General features: G+C 48.0%; 1 long non-coding RNA gene across 1 annotated transcript; it reads right to left on the bottom strand.

Annotated features, from left to right (window-relative positions):
* Window positions 1–12,803: 12,803 nt before the first annotated feature.
* LOC125168961 (uncharacterized) lies at window positions 12,804–15,378 on the bottom strand. Its single transcript, XR_007153357.1, has 3 exons — window positions 14,813–15,378; window positions 14,345–14,602; window positions 12,804–13,042 (listed from the first exon to the last, which is right to left on the bottom strand). It is a non-coding gene; the product is annotated as an uncharacterized LOC125168961 (long non-coding RNA).
* Window positions 15,379–16,132: the final 754 nt, after the last annotated feature.

The raw sequence follows: 16,132 nt of genomic DNA, 5'->3' as shown, positions 1-16,132 counted from the left end.
GTCAGGCTCTGGGCTGATGGCTCAGAGCCTGGAGCCTGTTTCCGATTCTGTGTCTCCCTCTCTCTCTGCCCCTCCCCCGTTCATGCTCTATCTCTCTCTGTCTCAAAAATAAATAAACGTTGAAAAAGATTTTTATGCTGTGATACATTAACGAAATCTCTTCAAAACAATTCTTGACGTGACGTTAATTACATTTTAAAAAACAACCAACACCCTCATGAGAAGAATGCCCATCTATAGACGTACACAGTATGAGAGAAATAATAATACCAACACAGTTTATGAGCAATCATCATAGATGGTCGATACATGCATTAAATGCGGGAAAGGGGAGACCTCGCTTGAGGCTGTGTTTCTGCCACTGATGCTTCCTCGGTCTTCCAGAGCGTCCCAACACGTTCTGTGCGCAGCCGCCTCACCTGCAAAGGGAGAGGGTGGGATTCCAACGCACTGAAGGTCACTTGTAACTTCTGCACGATTTGCAGTAAAGCCGCCCGCCTTTCAGCTGAACAAAAGTGCCTTGATGTAAACTGCTCCTTCTCCCAGCATCCCTGGGGCAAAGCTCTGAAGAACTACGGGGGTTCACAATCGCACCCCGCCCACTTTGGGCTGCCCTTGACCCTCCTCCCACCCCTCCAACAAGATCCCACACGGGGCTCAGGGCCCTGCTGTCCCCTGCCCCTTCCTGGCGAGGAAGGAAAATTCAAATAGAGACACTAAAAGGCAGTGGAGGCACGCTGGTCGCTATGCTCCTGGGTTTGCAGCCTTTTATTCATAATTGTTAACTAGATCTTTTTTTCTTCATTTACACACGTTTTCAGGTCACTGCAAGCAGGACGCCCCCCCAGCTTCTATTTAAATACTTCGTGGGAGGGGCGCCTGGGCGGCTCAGTCGGTTGAGCGTCCACTCTTGATTTCCGCTCTTGAACTCACGCTTCACGGGATGGAGACCCACATCGGGCTCTGTGCTGAGTGTGGAGCCTGCTTGGGATCCTCTCTCTCTCTGCCCCTGCCCCACTCACACGCATGTGCGCACACTCTCTCAAAATAAATAAACTTTCAAGTACATACGTGCATACTTCGTGGGGACCCACCTCGGGCCAAGCAGCAGTGTTGGTGGCAGTCTCTTCCACCAGCCTTGCTCCATTTCCTCGTAGACTTCAGACTCACTCGCTTACTATTTGATTCTTTCCATGCTGGCATCCGGAGCACATCCCTGTTAGGTATACCTCCTCTATTGTTTATACCTCTGCTTCTGTTATCTAGGGCAAAGAATTGTATGACTGAAGAAACATCTTTTAGTTGATAATAGAGCCATTCTTTCCCAAGCACCATTGGTACTTCATACATGACAAGAGTTTTCTATGTGTGTGTTTTGTTTTCAGAGCCATGGGGACTCTATCTTAAAAAGTCCAAGGACAGTAGGGGGGGATAAATGTCATCAAAGACAATCGCTTAAAATCAACTGAAATCTTAAGCAAAACCCAACAAGACTGCCCTTCAGGTATATCATTTATTTGTATACAAGGGCATCAATAATGCAACCTGAAAGGGAGACCCAAGAGAGTGGTGGAAATTAACGTCTGGCTCTAAGATCCACCAAGGGGAGGGGCGCCTGGGTGGCGCAGTCGGTTAAGCGTCCGACTTCAGCCAGGTCACGATCTCGCGGTCCGTGAGTTGGAGCCCCGCGTCGGGCTCTGGGCTGATGGCTCAGAGCCTGGAGCCTGTTTCCGATTCTGTGTCTCCCTCTCTCTCTGCCCCTCCCCCGTTCATGCTCTGTCTCTCTCTGTCCCCAAAATAAATAAACGTTGAAAAAAAAAAATTAAAAAAAAAAAAAAAAAAAGATCCACCAAGGGGAGAAAACTAAAATGAAAGAAAAGCCAACAACACGCTACAGAAGGAGCTGGTCGTGGCTTCCCATGCCCTCCACTTGGGTAAGTATCTGGTCTCCCGGTTCTTCCCCATCTGGTGAGTCTGTGTGTTACTCAAGCCGCTAAGGAAAATGCAACATGTTTTTGTAAACATAACTCCCAATTTCTGTGTCTTCCGTGTGTCTTCCGTGTGTAAAACTTCCGTTTTAATGCAGTTTGGATTGCGTTATATCCTTTGGCTTTTGAAGTGCCATGGGACCCGGAAGCCATGTCCGCTGGGACGCCTCTGTCTGGAACTCCTGGCTCCCTGCGGGAACCCAAGGCACAGCCTCTCCTCCACCGAGGCCGACCCTCGGGATGTGGGTTCCTCTGGACGCTGTTGGGGGACTGCCCATGCTTCAGCTCAATTATACGTGCCTGGTTTGGGAGTGCAGCTTATAAAACACAACAGGTCAAGAAACAGTATCCCTGGAGCGCATCAGCAACGAACACCCACAGGTTGGGAGAGAATGATGATGGAGGGACAGAAAGAGCACCGGGGGCCACCAGCCTCAGTGGGACCAACCTTTCATCAGACTGGCCCAAGACACTACCCGGGAGCCCACATGGGCAAGCAGACTCACGCTCATCTACTCTAGAAGCTTCTGTCCAGTGAACAGACACGCACACACAATTTGTTTGCTTATCCCACACGCATCTATGTAGCACTTCACGTAAGGAGGGGCAACATGAAAGAGAAAATCCCTCCCAAAGGGGAGCTCAGAGCCCAGTCGGCAACCCAGATCTTCCGTGAATAACAATTAGGAATCTCACACGCCATCCGAAGGGAAGGAGTGACAGTTACAACCCCTGGAGGTTGTATTCCTGGAGCATCTTCTTAAAAAAAAAAAAAAAAAAAAGTATTAGTCTCTTAGTAGACTTCTTTTCGTCACCTGTGGGTTAAATTTCTTTATGTTCCCGCGGGTTAAATTTCTTTCCTTTGAAATCTTTCATTACATCTATGCCAACTGCCTGGTTAGGATGCTAAATTTAGTATAACTGTTCCTCCAAACATCTCAGGAGTTTGCCTTAAGTGCCTGCCTCTGGCCTTAAAGGGCAAATCAAAACATTTCCAATTGGTTTCCAGCCCACACTGCAATGTGTACGTGTGTTTGAAGGACTGCTTCTTGGCTATAATTGGTAGTTTTCCTCTAGCTCGTTCTGAGGAAAGAATCGCAGGGAGCTTTATGTCTGCTAACGGTAGTTAGCACGGAGCGCGGAAGCAGCAGGGGGAAAATATGAAGTCTGAGCGTCTGGGATGTTTGCCAGAGTGACCTAGACGGTACACGGAACATACGCGGTTCAGACGCGCAGACGCGGGGCTGCTCCTGCAGGAACCTGGGTCTCTGCCTTTCAAGGGTCCCCCTTGCGAAGGGAAGAGGACAGATAAGCTCCCGCCGGCTCCCTTCAATATTTCCGAGAAAAATAAGGACAGTGCTAGTCTCGCCTTCACCGCACTCAAGGCATTCCTCCACACTGTGGCCTAAGGGTCAGGAAAAGACTAGAACACGCCATTCGGCGAGAGCGTGTGTGTCCGAGATTCGCCGTGTATGTCGCAGACAGACACGGGTCTGTTAAAGGCATCTCCTGGACGTGGCCGAGGCACCCTTCCCCGTTTCCAAAGAAGCTATGACCTACCTTGTCCCACAATGGAAAATACACCTCGATGGGCCCTTTCTCTCCAGCGCCGTGACCCCCCCCTCCCCCCCGTGGGGACTGGGGTCTGGTTGCAGACAGTTGCCAGAGTGTGGGAAACGGATCGGAGGCTGTGTATAATGCAGGGAGCAGGACTCATAAACCTCTGTGTGCGGTGACCATTAACGACACAGGGAGAGGCGGCCGTCCACCGAAATGGCAGCGTACCTCACCTCCTGAAGAATGACCTGTAGGGACATACTTTCTCCCTGAGTCACCACCACCTCACAGGCTCGCAAGAGAATGGATTAAAGTCAGATGGCTTTGCGTCCCCCTGTGCATTGTTTTTAAGAGCCTCACTTATGCTAACTTGGAGAACAGAGTTTGGAAAAGTGTTTCAAATGTGGCAGCGGAATTTTTTAAGCCAGCCAGGCAGGTACCGTGATTACGACAGTCATTAAGCAGTTTAAAGAGTCTGGTTATGCTTAATAAGGTCGCCCGGCTTTTTATAGGCCCGAACAGAAATCCTTTTCAAGAACTTGTTCTCTGACAGACCATTGTCACCGCTGTTCTCTGTCATGTGTCTTGACTTCAGATTTTTGATGTCTGATTTCTGACATTTTAATGTGAGTACCTCTGGACTTCATCTACATCAGCCCTAAGGTAGGAAGACGGGAGATCTGTGAAGCTCTCTGTTCTTAGGCGGGATGTTTTTTATCGCTTTCCTTCATTTTATTTTCCTTCGCTTTTTACTTGGGAAAAGCTACACGGAAAAGTTGACAGACCGGAACAGCCAACTCCCGTTTATCTACCATGGAGATTCGACGGTCAATGTTTTGCACATGCGGGCATGCTCTGTGGACACAGACACACGCACACACTCCCTGACACGCGCGGTTCTTCAGCTGAGGCATTTGAAGGGAGTCACAGACCCCATGACACCTCCTTCCCGCATCTTACCATCTGAGGTAAAGGAATCCGCCTCAAGGAAACAGAATGCCGTTATCGATCTTGGGGCAATTAACAAGAATTTCATCATATAATCAGCTAGTCTGTTACCTGTATCTTTTTTAGCTTTTTTTTATTTTGGATGAAAACGGTACTGTACTTGCATCTGGTAAAAAGTTTGTGTCCTAGAAAAAAATAATAAAGTAAAAATTGAAAAAGGTTATTTCCTTTCCCAGCCCCTTCTCCACTCCTCAAAGTGACCGTCATAAACAGAATCTTGTCTATCTGTTCAGAAAACCATTGTTTGCATGTACTTGCATATAAATGCATGTTTTTAAAAAATTATCTCTATAGAGATTACACATTAGTCTCCATCATGCTTTTAAAATAAATAATACATCTTTGGGGCGCCTGGGTGGCTCAGTCGGTTAAGCGTCCAACTTCATCTCAGGTCATGGTCCCGCGGTCTGTGGGTTCGAGTCGGGCTCTGTGCTGACAGCTCAGAGCCTGGAGTCTGCTTTGGATTCTGTGACTCCTTCTCTCTTTTTCCCTCCCTGCTCACTCTCTCTCTCTCTCTCTCTTTCTCTTTCTCTCAAAAATAAAAAGCATTAAAAAATTTTTTTAATAAAAATAAATAATACATCTTGGAGATCTTTCCTCATTGGCACATTCGAATTTACTTAAAAAAAAAAAACATATAATATACCACAGTTCATTTAAATCATCACCCGCTAACCAAGTTTGGTTTTTAGGCTCCTACACGCAATACATCTTGAGTATTTACAGTGGAGCTCATCAGATAATTTACGCGCTCTCCTATTTTCCCCAGCCTCACTTGTGGTTAAATTCCAGAGGACAGAGCTCAAACACGGTGGGAGCTTGGTCAGCCTGGGTCCAGAATGACTGAGGGGAGCAGAGGGCCCCCACTGATCTGTGCTACTTTCTGGGCTCTAGCGAGAGAACTGAAATTCACACGTTATGACAGGAGATTTGCAGGCTCGTCTGTTGCCCCAGCACGTGCCTACGACCCTACTTTATATGTGCTTAACATCTTACGGTATTTTCCCCAGAAAGGAACATTTTTAGTGGTGGAGTTGCTGTATAAAAGAGATTGCACATCTGGAGTTTTGATAGGTACACCTGGACTGCCTTCCAATTTTCTCTCTCCCCCTTTTTAAATTTTTTTCTGGTTTAAATATATAACCGCTCCACTCCACGGCCTCTCTTCTCCAGTTTGTTTGCGTTTTTTACTCTGTGATGTCCTTTAAAACCTACAAGAGGCAAATGTGATGAAAAAGGTTAGTACCATCTCTTCCGGTTGAGCGTCCGACCTCGGCTCAGATCACGATCTCGAGGTTCATGAGTTAGAGCCCCACGTCGGGCTCTGTGCTGATGGTGTAGAGTCTGGAGACTGCTTCAGATTCTTAGTCTTCCTCCCTCTCTGCCCCTGCCCTGCTCTCTCTCTCGAATAAATAAATATTTAAAAAAAATTTTTTTAAGAAAATACCATCTCTTTAAGTAGCAATTGTTAAGCCACTATATTGCTTTGGTTCCAGGCTTTGGGAATTAAAAATGTCAGAAAGAGAGATAGAGATAGAGAGAGGGGGGAGGGAGGAGAGATGGTGTATATATATACATCAGTGCTCATTAGCGTATTCGAAACTAATTCGGGGCCCAGGGTGTGCGTGCATTCAGACTCATGGTCTTGAGCTGGGATCACGATGCAGACTTACATTTTGCTTCCAACAGAGAAGAGACCGTGGTATAAGCTACTTGCTAGCAGTTCTCTTGCAAACTGTACTGAGTATCCAGGATCTAATATAACTCTCAACTAGTAAGATTTGGGCAGTAATTCCCTCGTGAATTTCGTGTGCTCTGTGACCTGTCTTTGTTTTTACTATGTGCACGTGGAAACAGCCAGAGGCGGCGTTAATTGTTCTATGGAAAAATCGCCAGGGATGGGCTTTGGGTACTGAGGGACCGACTCCCTCGAATGACTCCTCATTTTGCCTAAAATGTGCTGGAAGCTTGGAAGGAGAAACGGAAAAGCAGCAAAGATAAAAAGCTTCTATTGGTGTAGCAATCACAGCCTGGGACTTTAATCTTAGTTTTCCAAAGGAACATATTCTTTTTAGGAAAATAAATGTTGTTTTCTTAAGAAAAACAAAATTGGGGGGGAGGTAAAGAAGGGTTCTAAGAATTACGACTGCCTACTAAAGCCATTCCATAAATGTTGATTCTCCATTTTAATGTTTATTTATTTATTGAGAGAGAGAGAGAGAGAGAGAGAGAGAATCCCAAGCAGACTACACACTGTCAGCACAAAGCTCGATACGGGGCTCAAACTCGTGAACTGTGAGATCACCATGTGACTGAACTCAAGAGTCGGATGCTTAACCAACTGAGCCACCCAAGCACCTGATTCTCCATTTTAAAATAACACTTCCTGTACCCAAAGCCAGAGGTCCAGATCTCATGAGGACTAGACAGTGACCCAAGAATCCCTTTTTCCCAACACGCACGCAAGATTGCTGACAAGTACGTGGCTGATAACAGCTTGACGTCTTCTCTCTTACGGGCTCAGTCTCTCCAGTTAAAGGAGGTAAACGCTCAAACATAATTCCATGTATCAGATAAGAGGGAGCAACGGGTATGAGGAGACATGCCTCTAGTACATTGTTTTTCTGGGACAAGTATTTAGAACGCTTAGAGCCGGGACTAGAACTTGGGGCTGGAACTCCCTACGTCAGGCAGCACGTATGGTTTCCCACCTGGTCTTGGATGGGGCTCAGAAAGTCTCCATTTATGGATGGACACCCGCTCTCTCAGCCTCCACGATGCCCATCTGACCCTCACTTGTCCGCACATATTACGGAGGGTTAAGAAATAGAGATTCAGCCAACAGATCAGGGGCGTTGCACAGAGGGGCTGACGAATGCCTGAGCCCTTAAGAAAAGGGTGCAGCTGTTTTTTGAGTGGATTTTGGGCACCTCTGTTTCTTCCTCCCTCCCAGCCCTCCAGGCCACGTGTCCCGGGTCCCCCCCGAGCTTACATTCTCCTGGCTGGTCCCCTACATCCCATCCCACTGGCATGAACTGCACCCACTGCAGGCTTCCTGGTTAGTAGACCCCAAATTTCAACGGTCTCATCTGATGAACAGGTTCTAGAGGTTAGAGGGCTTTGCTCAGGACACATCTGGTTTATTTAACTCGTGCCTCCTGAAGACACTGCCCATTTTTCTTGTTTTCCCCAATAAAATGTCAGCTTATAGCAAGTCAATGCACAACTATTTTTTTTGGCAATAAAAACTTCTCTGTAACATTCAACCTATGCCTTCCCTGTCCAGATGTAGAACAGGCTTTGGCTGTCGTTTTCTGGAGCAGTAAGGACAAACATGATTGGCTTCTCTTTTCTTCCTTCTTCTTTCTCACGCCACGAATACTTTCATTTTTTTCGCCTCACGGGCACTGAGAAACTGGGCGAGGCTTTTATTATTTCAGCAAAAAGACACAATCGACAGCTAACGGTTGACGACCATGAAGAGAGAAGATGGAGTCCACTTGTTTCCTGTTAGGCTCTTTCCCTTTCTTGTTGGCCAATTGCCACATGCAGGGAAATAGCTCACGGGGCTTGTGTTCTGTGGATCTGAGCCACAGAAGGTTTCCCCCGAGCATTATCAAAACACGTTAGGAAAGATCCCATTGCAAGGAAGAGCAGGCTTGGCCGGCCCGAGCTATCCCCACCCTGAGTTGGGAATCTAATGGGGACACACCTCCCTGCCATGTTGCTCAGCACATGTGTCCTGCTCCCTGTGCAAAATCTACAAACGGTGGTCCTCGTGTTCCATCCAAAGCGCGCAGGGTTTAATGCGTAAAGGGGTCCTTCAAAAACGCAGTGCTATCACATCACAGCTTTCACGAGAGATAGCGGACATTGTGCATTTGCGTTGGCGACGGGTGGTGGTGGGAATCCACTCCTGATGCTTACTCAGTACAGGTTCTTGAGAAAGCCACTTAACCTCCTGGAACCTCTGCTTCTTCATCAATGAAAAGAGGTCTATTAACACCCACCTTGAAGAGCTGTTGTGAAGCTTCGTGGAAATAGCCTGCGTAAATAGTCCTGGAAGATAATAGGCGCTCAATAATGATCTTTGAACGGTGCTTCTGTACTTTAAGTAGCTGATCTGAAGTCTTGGCTTTGTGATACATTTCACTATGGCCACGCTTGATCCTGGGGTGCTGATTTAAAAAAAATTTTTTTAATGTTTATTTATTTTTGAGAGAGAGAGAGGGGTGCAGAGAGAGAGAGACACACACACAGAATCCAAATCAGGCTCCAGGCTCCGAACTGTCAGCACAGAGCCCGACACGGGACTCAAACCCACAAACCGTGAGATCATGACCTGAGCTGAAGTCAGACGCTTAACCGACTGAGCCACAGGCGCCCTTCTGGGTTGCTGATTTTTTAAAAATCTTTACCCCCTACTGGACAGGTGAAGCGTTAATATTAATGTTACGTTATACGTACAGTATCATTAGATGTCTCTTAAACACAGGGGAAACCCATTAGAAAGTTTTTCCAGAGTAAAGAAAGAACAAACTTTCTTTGCCCCTCACAGTTACGCCTGTTATTTAAGCCAACATCTGTTTCATATTAAGGTGCTACTGAATCGGACCCAAAAGTAAGATCTTGTTCTTCTTGGTTTGTACACTAAGTCAAAATATAATAATATAAAGGTGTGCATCGAATGTATCATTGCTGAGGTTCCCGCTCATACGCTAGTATTCTACATTTGGAGCTGCAGCCAGAGAACAGAGTGAGGGGTGAGAGGAGGTGTTCACGAACAGCCACTGAGTCCCAGAATGAGTGGGCTGGTGACAGCTTCCGGACGCAACCCCAGGAGTGTGATTCTCACACATTGGTAGACAACCTGACCATCTCCACGGTATACTTCCTGAGGGCACAAATTCCCCTCTAACTAAACGCTATCAGCTGAATTGTGTTCCTGCCCAAATTCGGATGTTGAGTCCTAACCCCCAGGACCACAGAATGTGACCATACTTGGAGTCAGAGTCCTCACAGAGGTGACCGGTTTCAAGTGGAGCCATTAGCACGGGCCCGCATCCAACACGACTGGTCCTTATAAGAAGAGGGAATCTGGACACAGACGTGCCCGCAGGGAAGACAACGTGAAGACGCAGAGAAAAGAGAGTCGTCTGCAGGTCAGGGACAGAGGCCGGGAACAAACCCTTCCCTCTCAGTCCTCAGAAAGGAGCCAACTCTCACCAACACCTTCACCTCAGTCTTCTAGCCTCCGGAACGGTGAGAAAATACATATCTATTGTTTAGCTGCCCCGTCTCTGGTATTTTGTTACGTCAGCACTCGCCAACTAACACACCAAATATCTCCTGCCGTTAGTTATTGGTCTGAAAGACATTCCTAGACTGCTCGTCACCTGCTTCCTATAACATCCCAAGCGGTGAACTTCAGCCAGTATGAGGGAGAAAGACGCTTCAGCAGGAAACCAGGCACGGTGTCGGCCAGGGGCTGGCAGCCATGTTCCGTGAAGGGCCGGACAGGTAACATGACGGCTTTGTTGGCCATGAGCTCTCTGCTCTCTTCACGATGTACCATGAAGGTGGCTGTGGGCTGCAAGTAAATGAATGGGAGAGGCTCCCTCCTAGTAAACTTTACAGAAGCAGCATGACTGGAGTCTGCAGACTCCTGGAGGAGAGCACATCATTCAGCTTAGCCTGTTCCGGCCTCTCCATGCCTCTGACTGGTGTGCAACTCTGTAAGGTGGAGACGACTGACGCCATTGCAAGCCCGTCTGAGGAGGTGGAAATAAATTCTGTCTGGTAGAGGTAGGGGCTCAGTGCAATTTCCTTCTAGGCTGCGGAAGAGGCTGGCTTTGCCGGAGTCGGCACGTGCGTTATGTTCCTGATGTAAAACTGTGTCTGTCCTTTGTATGATCTTGTGCATCCTACCGGTTCCCTTATTAGTGAGTTAAGTACACTCTTTTTTTTTTTTAAGTGTATTTATTCATTTACTGAGAGAGACCGAGAATCCCAAGCAGGCTCCGTGTTGTCAGCGCAGAGCCCGACTCGGGGCTCAAATTCACGAACCGTGAGATCATGACCTGAGCCGAAATCAAGAGTTGGATGCTTAACCCACTGAGCCACCCCGGTGCCCCTTGAGTACAATCTTTAATGCGTGTCCATTTTCATCCGATTTCATATAATCAGAGTCATGATTCAATCTATTTTGAGAAAATGGTGCTTTAAGCCTGGGGGAGGGGATTACGTTATCCAGGCTGATTAAGACACTGATGATGTTGTCCTACAGAAACACAGAGAAGCCCAGGTGTATGAGGCAGGGAGTAATAGAGTTCTGATGCAGCCGGCCGTTGGAGCCGGCCGTTCCTTTGTCTTGGGTTGATGGGTGCCGGGCGGGAACGGGGCAGCCAAAGTGACACAGAGATTAGCACAAGCAGCTGGAACTCAACAGACCTCGACCCTCACGACAGATGAAACCTTCATTGTTGGTCAACTTTGGGCATCTCCCATGAGCTCTGCAGTCCTGAGTTTCCCCACCAGAAAATGGGCATGATGGTAGTACCCACAGGAGGTGTGAGAGGAATCAAACAAAATGCCAATGAAAGATTTGCATCTTACTTTCTTTTTTTTTCATGTTTTTTTTTTTTTTTATTTATTTTTGAGAGAGAGACAGGGTGAGTGGGAGAGGGGCAGAGAGAAAGAGAGAGAGAGAGGGAGACACAGAAGCTGAAGCAGGCTCCAGGCTCTGAGCTGTCAGCACAGAGCCCGACGCAGGGCTTGAACTCACGAGCGTGAGATCATGACCTGAGCCGACGTCGGTCGCTCAACCGACTGAGCCACCCTGGCACCCCGAGATTTGCAGCTTAATAAGAGCATGATTAACCCACACGTTAGCTAAGTAAATGCAGGCAGTCATTATTACAGAGACAAGAATGAAGACACACAGAGTTTGCGGGCGTATGTGACAAAGCGAGGAAAGGCTTTGCCCTCCCCCGGAATGTGTCTGGGTAGCAGCATCTCGTGTCTAGACAGGGCTGTCGAGCAGAAAAGTGATGCCATGGCCAGAGGTCCAACACTCTCACGTCTCCCAACCTGATAAGAGCCGGGAATTTCCTTGCAGATTTTCTGCCAATGATTCATACTTGCGAATTTTATGCTAACTTGGAAACAAAAACACCCCGTCATGAAGCCATTGTCGCCAAGTGTTGGGTATGGGGACAGGCCATCTTCTGCACACCCAGCACAGCCGGGGAAACTGCTGAGTCCAGAATGAGCCTGAGGGTCAGATTGCTACATCAGGCTGAAACAATAGAGCTCATGAGGCCAGAATTTTGTCTTCTTGAGGGTCGCTCTGTATTTCTCAGCTCGGATCTCCGCATCAAGTCCCAAAGCACGCTGTGTAAGACCTACACACTTTGCATGCATCTCTTGGAAGCAATTCTTAATTTTATTTTTTAAACGATTCTGTTCAAATTGTGTTTCCAAAAAAGGTCTGCACACACCAAAAGCAAATTCAGCAAGCAGGCAATGATCTGCAACTGTGCTGATGACTAAGCCAGGAGCAGGAGGGATACAGGATGAAGGTGGTTCGGCCAATCACCAAGAGCCTTTCAAACTTCTTGGTGGGCTTGCTTGGGTGCCCAAGGCAGGGTGTAGAGTGGGGACCCTGTTAGGGCTGTTGCTCGGTGAGTGACTCCTACCGAGGCTCGCACACAGCCGCTGTCTCACGGCCAGGAGAGTCAAGGTTACTCTGGGCGGAACGCCCGTGCAGATCTGCTCGGGAAGAACCATCGAGGGAGGAGGGCCAGGCGGCCATGTTGCCATAGCTGCCCTGTGATTATCCTCCTAAGTGGATCACGCGGTGTGTGCGGCTCCACGTCTTGGGGTCTGTGTTTGACTCATGCCATGAAGATAATACGTCCTTTGTTCTCACCACGAAAGGTAGCTGTCACCGTGCTTCAAAGGCAAGGGGACAGGACACCTTAGCTCAGACCTGGATGAGGACGTTGTTGAGAGTTTTCAGGGTCCAGGTAAGGCAGCAAGAGCTCAAACCCTGGAGACGCCGTTGGTCAAGTTCTCTTGAATGTAACCCGGTTTTGTGCCACACTGTGACCTAGCGCACCCTCCCCCGCCGTCCCCCCACCATGCGACTGATACAAGAGTTTCCTGAAACAACATTTACCACCATGGTATGCAATGTCTTCTGGTATTTTGGATACTTCAAAAAAAAAAAAAAAGAAACAAACTAACTCATTACATTTATTTCACAGTTTTCCCCCAACTTCCTAGGGGTCAAAGCCCACAGTCTGAAAGTCACTAAAAGAGGAGTTTTATGATTCCCCAAAGGAGTTCAAGGTCATATGGGCATCAAGTTAAGGTCTTGAAGCAGTTAACAATGCGAGAATGTTCTTGGATCCATGTGGTGATACTTCTTTAAATCTCGCCTCGCGATGAGTACAGCTTTCTAATGGTCTTGGCCTCAGTTTCCCTATCTGTAAAAGCGAGGAAACTAATAGTGAAAATCTTATAGAGTCGTTGTGATGGTTCGAAGGACTAACAAAGTGCATAAAACAATACTGTCTGTGGCAAGACCGTTAGCTTGTATGTACGTAAAGATACAGTTTTGATTTATTTTAATTGGGGTATGACTGACACGTAATATTTAACCAGTTTCGGGTATCTAACGTCATGATTCCACATTTGCACATATTGCAAAACAGTTTTTTTCAAGTTTATTTATTTTTCAGAGAGAGAGAGAGAGAGAGAGAGAGAGAGAGAACGAGTGGGGGAGGGGCAGAGAGAGAGGGAGACACAGAATCCAAAGCAGGCTCCAGACCCCCACCTGTCAGCCCGGAGCCCAACCGGGGGCTCGAACCCACGAACCGTAAGATCATGACCTGAGCCCAAGTCGGACGCTTCCTTAACCGACTGAGCCACCCAGGCGCCCCCACACCAAACAGTTTTTTAACGAGAATTTACTTTCTTAAAAACCGTACCCGAGACTAAAAGTCTCAGCCATTTTAGGGCAGCCATTAAAAATTGCAATTATAATGCATAAGAGAAAATTAGCAGCCCCCACAGGGTTTATCTTCATTATCTTTACCGGTTACTTACAACTGACCCCATTTCCGACTAATCTATTATTAGCACAACAAGCCAATGAAGAGAACACCGACAAGGCTTTGTTTATTTTGTAGAAACCGCAAGATCCCCCTCTGTTACGAAGACCTCCCCCACAGACTCAGTCAATGCTGTTCTCTCGAAGACAGCTAGAGGCTCAGTTTCAGGGTGGCTCTTTGTCGCTCTCGCATGGGGTAGGATGTAGGCCTGTGCCCAGACTCCACCCCCCAGGATGCACTCCAGAGGGTGCTTCCATGGGTGGCCGGGACAGGGGAGAAGGAGTGGGGGCACCAGGTGGGACGCGGAGGCCCCAGCGACAGTCCGTTTAGACACAGAACTAAACACACAAGCACGGTCACGGCTGCCGATGGAACTTGGCAGCACAGAATGGTTGGGAGCAGAACGGGGCTGGACCTGGGCGCTGGCCTGCCCGAGGCTTGCGTCTGTGAGGAGCTGAGGAGTCCCTGGGAAGGGATCTCCGGAAAACCAGAAAGACACAGGGCTCCCCAATTTGATTCAGGCTATGTGCCAAGGTGCCAGGGAGGGGTGATTCAGGCCAGAGCGCTCTGCCCCCAGGGAGTCCCCTGGCCTAGCGTTCACATGCTCCCATCCGAGTCCTGCCCGGACAAGGAACGAAAATCAAAGCAATGTACAAATTAGAAGAGCGATTTTACCGAAATCTCTGTTGCCTGGTGAGAGCACAAGTCCTCACTCCAATTCAGGTCCCACGTGAGGCTCTCCCAGCTTTGGCACCTGCTGTGATGGCCACCGGGACCAGCGGTAGAACCTTCAGTGCTGGGGGCCAATAGCACCAGCGGGCCCACCCCAGACAGCAGTCACAGCGGCCCCACCCTGGGGAAGACAGTCACAAGGCGGGGACCTCGCTGGACGCTGGGTCATTCAGCAGCAGCGGGAACCTGTTTTACAATTGGCTGAAGCAAAGGAAGGGAATGGTGACTATCTCCTGGTCGTCCGGAGGAATTTGTTAAATGCACGTCACACCATCCTGGAGAACTTCTACACTCACTCAGGGGGTTTAAAGAAGCTTGAGAGGGAGGTAGCCATGCTAGAGAAATACGGAGTCGTGAGCAGAGCGGGGAACCTGTTTGCCCTAGATTAGCGATCCCAGAAACATGAGTTACCTTTCTAATCATCCACGGCTGGAGTTTGACACCTGGGCCCATGGGTGGTTTTATGGATATTATCTGGGGATCCTTGAGCCTAAAAAGAAAACAAAACCAAACAAAAACTATATCTTTATTGTCACTAACGTCTAATTGAAACTTACATTTCCTGAAATAAGTCAGAGAAAGGCAAATACCATCTGATCTCTGTTACATGGGAAATAAAGCAAGAACAAAACAAGTTCATAGATACAAAGGGTAGATTGGTGGGTTGCCAGAGGCCGTGGGTTGGGGGTGGGAGAAATGGGTAAAAGGGGTCAAGTAAAAAAAAAAAAAAAGAAACTTAGCATTTCCTTCCATTGTGAATAGAAGCATTCTCATTATCACATGCAAGTTTCGGTTGCCGGGTGCCTTTATTCTAGCGTCCCTCTCTGTCAGATTGGGTGGGCTTGGTCAGACAGGTGCATTCTAGAGAGATGGCTTCATCAAGGAGCAGGTAACAGGAGTTCTGGTGGCCAGGAGTCAGGCTCCGGGAGAGGAGTCAAAGCAGGAAGGAAAGTCGAGAATAAGAAATGGGGACAAAGGCCAGGGAGTCCAGTGGAGTCTGGGAACCGGAAGTCAGAATGAGAAATGCACCAGGAGTCTGGGCTTTGTAAAAGGATGTGGGTGCCCCTACCTGGTCAGTTCCCACGGCCTTGGGCGCAGTGACTCAGGCCGGGTGGGGCGCCTTCCCAGGTGACACCCGACTGATTGCCAGCCGCAAAGCCATGCCTCATCTCTGTGACAGGCACTCGCCTTCATGAGGGGAAGCTAGGTTCCCCGTGTTCAAGAAGATTGCTTCATAGCCCAGGAGGCATGAGTTCTGGGTCCAGGACAGGCAGTGAAGGAGGGATTCCTAAGCAATTTTTGAGCCGAGAACTCCGTCAGCAATCGGTGAAGCCTGAGGAGACTGACCCACAACAGTATTTTAAAACCCATGACATAAAATACACAGAGGACAAAAATATCGAATCACCACGACATACACCTGAAAATAACAGGATGATGTAAAATTATAGAATAAGTTAATATCTTACGATTAAAAATAAAATAAAATACGCAGGACACCAAAACAAACAACAAAAAAAAACAGTTATACTGAAACTCAGTTATCAAGGGAAACCAAGTATCGTGAAATACGGTCATCTGAATACTGGACACACGTTCTTCTAGAGAGACGATGGGTTTGCCTGCTTTTCCCAAGGTAGTATGATGCTTCCGGGGGGCGGTTTCACTGATGCCGCTAATGCACGTAGCAGAGGCCAACAGTCCAGTCCCCGAGTCAGAAACTACGAGGAG

The sequence above is a fragment of the Prionailurus viverrinus genome, chromosome A1, assembly GCF_022837055.1.
Source record: "Prionailurus viverrinus isolate Anna chromosome A1, UM_Priviv_1.0, whole genome shotgun sequence".
NCBI classification, from domain to species: Eukaryota; Metazoa; Chordata; class Mammalia; order Carnivora; family Felidae; genus Prionailurus; species Prionailurus viverrinus.
The sequence above is the reverse complement of the archived record's forward strand: the minus strand, read 5'-3'. Positions and strand labels throughout refer to the sequence as shown.